This window comes from Arvicanthis niloticus, chromosome 5 (genome assembly GCF_011762505.2).
Source record: "Arvicanthis niloticus isolate mArvNil1 chromosome 5, mArvNil1.pat.X, whole genome shotgun sequence".
In the NCBI taxonomy this organism is placed as follows: domain Eukaryota; kingdom Metazoa; phylum Chordata; class Mammalia; order Rodentia; family Muridae; genus Arvicanthis; species Arvicanthis niloticus.
In genome coordinates, this window is record NC_047662.1 from 92,610,468 (window position 1) to 92,615,447 (window position 4,980).

The window sequence follows — 4,980 nt, forward strand, 5'->3', positions numbered from 1 at the left end:
GCAGCACTGCCAACTCGATGTGTTTATTCTGCTGTGATTTGCTGTGTGTCCTTTAAATTAGGTGCTGGTCTAAGTGCTTATATGTTCCCAGTGAGGAAAATGACAAGAGGTCCAGCTCTGAAAAACTTCAGGGTTTCAACTGTAGCATCCAAAGAGAGCTCAGTAACTTTAATATTTAATATATTCACCGAAAGAAAGAAATGGAGTATTTCTTGTTTTCACTCAGTAAGAATTCAATAATTGGACACTCAAGGCCCCGAAGTGCGCACAGCTTCCAGGCTTGTGTCTTTACAGAAAAGAAGTCACTGTTCTCCATAACAACGTGGAGTCCAGGGCCAGGTCCATTAGGAGAAAAGAGGGTTATCATGAACCCTCGGGGACCAGTCCCTCAGCCTTTCCAGCAGCTTGAGAAACCTGGGTGAATTCGTGTCGCAAGATAGGGAGAGAGCGAAATAAGGCCCTGGTGAGCAGACATAGGTCAGGATCCTCCCATAAGTGTGATCCTCCAGGATCCTGTGGCCTCTGCAGCCCTCAAGTTTGTTGTGATAACTCAAGGCAGGTTGAGCTGGGAGTACCGGGGTCTCCTCAACCATGAAGTGAAATCCCTAGATGTGGCCCGGCTGCTTAACAGTGACTCCTTGGAATCATGTACCCCTCTGCTACCAACCAAGTCCTCCTGCAGCCCAGTCAGAGTCCAAGATCCAGACCTTCAGTCAAAAGGCAAGGATAACAAGGTACAAGGAGGCTCGGACCCATGCCCACCAAATTCCCCAAATCTTCCTGTGTTGGGGCAAATGCTGGAGGAGCTGTAGTGCCAGCTGATTGTGCCATAAACCTTCCCCAGAAGTAACAAAGTGCAGGAGGCCAGAGATACCATCATAAGAACCTTACAGGGCTGCCATGGCTGTGTACCTGATCTTGCACACGTGCTCCGAGGTTGCCAGCTACCCTTGCCTGAGGCCAAGCCGAGGTCCCTGAGAGACAGAGGGTGGCACTTTCTTGTATCAACGTTCCTGAGCATGCTCCAAGGGAGGAGAGGCAAAGGACTCAGCAGGCACCAAAGGGGTGTGACTTTGCCACACTTCATACTTGCAGCAGCACCACCTCTGCACACAGGGTCAGCCAGGTGCAACCTCCAGATCGCCAACTGCCATTCTTGTCCTCAGCATCTTCACCATCTGGAGCAGCTTGGAGTCCCCCAACAGCTTTTGTTATACTGAAAAGCATCTGTCTCATAATCACACCACCTCCTCCCCAGCCCTGGAATAGCTGCCCACTCCAGCCCCTACCTCACCCACCATCACCTTTGTTATCCAGAACATCTGCCTTGGACTGGAGCCCTAACCCTCCTGCTCCACTGCCCAGTCTCTCCTGGGTGGTGACTCAGAGCTGTCCAGAGGTTTGGTCCTTTGCCACAATGAGACTATACTGAGGAGAGTAGGTAGGGCTGGGGTCAGGTATCCCACACTCCCAGTCACCTTAATAAAACACCTTCTTGGTAAAAAAAAAAAAAAAAAAAAAAAAAGAGAATTCAATAATTGATTAGACTTTAGATTTATTTAATTAACTCTTTCTAAAATGAGGTGATTTCTGCTGCAATGTGATGGTGTTAGCACACAGATTCAGTTTGACCCAGCTTCTAATTGTCAATATGGGATTGAAGATTTGTGAATATATCTGTTAGCCTGGAGTCCAAGGTAGAGGCTCAGGAGGCCTGTAGTTCTCTTAGGGAAGTTTAGTTTACAGAAAAAAATGGGTTTGCTCATATTGTTCTCCACATGGAAATTTAATACAATGCCTGCAAGCAAAAGTGGCATTTTCCACTTATAGCCCCAGGAATCGAGTGAAAGGCAGATTTAGGGAAGCACACGGACAAGGTATCATTCTAGTGTTCAATCTTATACCTGGCACAGAAAGCCACGAATCTACTACTGCTTCTGTAAGAGACTGACAGCTGTTACCAGTTCAAACTGCTACAATAGAGGATGGCTACCTCACTGAGTCTCCTTTCCTCTTTGTATATATGATGGTTTTAAGAAGAGAAATAAGTTGTAATCTCTTATTTATGCTACAGTGTGAGAAGCAAGGTCTTTTCAGTTATTTAATGATTTGTGTTGGTAACTTCAGTACTGTAAGGAATATTATCAAACTCATTTCCAAGTTTAAAAACCTCAATTACATTAATTAACTCTAGCCATGTGGTACTTTTGTCCCTTTGTGTGTATCTCAAAGATGATTGACAAATAACATTTTTATGCTCAATATTATTTTGCTCTTTATTCTTATTTTTACTTTAAATTATATTATTTTTTTGGTCTTTATGTTTTTTTTTTAGTTTTTTATTGGATATTTTCTTTATTTACATTTCAAATATATTGCCTTTCATGGTTTCCCCCTGGAAAATCTCTATCTGATCCCCCCTCCCCCTGCTACTATGAGGGTGTTCCCCCACCCACCCAACCACTCCCACCCAGCCCGGGCATTCCCCTACACTGGGGCATCTGCATCGAGCCTCCACAGGACCAAGGGCTTCTCCTCCCATTGATGTCCAACAAGACCATCCTGTGCTACATGTGCAGCTGGAGCCATGCGTCCCTCCATGTGTACTCTTTGGTTGGTGTCTTAGTCCCTGGGAGTTCTGGGGTGTCTGGTGTTTGATATTATTGTTCTTCCTACGGGGTTGCAAACCCCTTCGGCTCCTTCAGTCCTTCCCCTAATTTCCCCATTGGGGTCCCCTTGCTCAGTCCAATGGTTGGCTGCTAGCATCCACATCTGTATTTGACAGATCTGGCAGAACCTCTCAGGAGATAGCTATATCAGGCTCCTGTCAGCAAGTACTTCTTGGCATCAGTAATAGTGTCTGGTTTTGGTGTCTGTATATGGAATGGGTCCCCAGGTGGGGTAGTCTCTGGATGGTCTTTCTTTCAGTCTCTGAACCACATTATGTCTCCATATTTTCTCCCGTGAGTATTTTGTTCCCCTTCTGAGAACGGCTGAAGCATCTATACTTTAGTCTTTCTTCTTCTTGAGCTTCATGTGGTCTGTGAATTGTTGGACTAACATCCACTTATCACTGAGTGCATACCATGTATGTTCTTTTGTCATTCGGTTACCTCACTACGGATATTTTCTAGTTCCATCTATTTGCCTAAGAATTTCATGGATTCATTGTTTTTAAAAGCTAAGTAGTGTAAATGTACCACATTTTCTCTATCCATTCCTATGTTGAAGGATATCAGGGTTCTTTTCCGTCTCTGGCTATTATAAATAAGGCTACTATGAACATAGTGGAGCATATGTCCTTGTTATATGTTGGAGCATCTTCTGGGTATATGCCCAGGAGTGGTATAGCTGGGTCCTCAGGTAATGCTATGTCCAATTTTTTGAGGAATTGCCAGACTGATTTTTAGAGTGGTTGTACCAGCTTGCAATCCCACCAACAATGAAGGAGTGTTTCTCTTTCTCCACATTCTTGCCAACATCTGCTATCACCTGAGTTTTTGATCTTAGCCATTTTGACTGGTTTAAGGTGGGATCTCAGTGTTGTTTTGATTTACATTTCCCTGATGACTAAGGTTGTTGAACATTTCTTTAGTTGCTTCTCGGCCATTCAAGTTGCCTCAGTTGAGAAATCTTTGTTTAACTCTGTACCCATTTTTAAATAGGGCTATTTGATTGTCTAGAGTACAATTTCTTTTTCTTTTAATTGGATATTTTATTTACATTTCAGATGCCATCCCCTTTCCCCGTTTCCCCTCCCTAGAAAACCCCTGTCCCATGCCCCCTTTTCCTTTTTGCTTTTATACATTTTTTAAAAAAATGTTAATCAAAGGTTTTATAAGTTTGGTAATGCTCAATCAGAAGTGTAACCCAATACCCAACCTAGATATATCAACTATCTTTGACTGGTGGAGACACGTGAACATCTGCCTCCATGCCCCACCCTCTCTTTCTCTCTCTCATCACCTAGCTTCTCCTCTCCTTCTTCTTCTCCTCTCCTTACTCCTTCTCTTCCTCTCAGTACTCCTTCCCCCTTAGCGCCTCCTACATATCACCCTTCCTGTTAAAATAAAACTTTTCTCTCAAAATACAATTAAAGCATAATTATGCCAATTTGTACCAGTGAGGTATAAGATAGTCCTAATACCCAGTCCATCATTTTGTTGACTAACCAGAACCTCTGTCATCTCTCCTAACTAAAACACTTAGTTCTGAACGTGGCTTTTTCCTTGGCTTTAGAATGACTGTCAGCTGAAAACCATCCACTCAAATCTTTTCTCTCAGGGTAAAATAGCCAGGATTGGCTATGAGACTATAGGTTTTCAACCCCGTCAGAAATCCAGAATGACTGAGTTAACTGAAATTATGGGAAGCACTAAGCATAGCTTCTAAAACTTAGCCAATTTATAGAGACCGCTGAACACCTGGACAGTCCCTATACTACAGAACGTTGTAGCATCAAATCTTCAGCCTTCTGGCCCAGAATCATCTGACAGACCTTAGTGATGCAGAATTATTAAGGGCTGATTACTCTGTCTAGGCAGATATAATCAGTCGACTATTCTGCAAGTGTGTCCTTTTCTGGACAATAATTTGTCTGTAGATGGAAAGAGGCAATTCTTGCCTAGTGGCTGTCTCCCCACAACTGGAGTAAGTCCAAAGATGCTCAATTTCTTCTTAGAATCCAAGACAGGAAGCTGTCAGGAGCAGACAGGTCTCTAATCAAAATGAATATTAATATAGAAACGTTTGTAATGTCAATTCTATGGACTTCTGACGTTTTGAAAACCAACTATCCATGTAAGGTAATCTGGACTGTTGTCTGTTAACTCCTCTCAGCTATTTCTAAATAAAATATAGAAAACACCCAAAAAATAAACTCCAAGCCATGAATTTGCTATAGTCCCTTAACTCACAGGCTAACCATCTCAAATCAGTTAAAATGTTAAAGAAGGACTGGGTCTAAGCCTTGTATTCCTA

General features: G+C 43.0%; 1 pseudogene; it reads left to right on the forward strand.

Moving 5' to 3' along the window:
- Positions 1–365: 365 nt before the first annotated feature.
- On the forward strand, positions 366–1,432 carry LOC117708285 (proline-rich protein 19 pseudogene; annotated as a pseudogene).
- Positions 1,433–4,980: the final 3,548 nt, after the last annotated feature.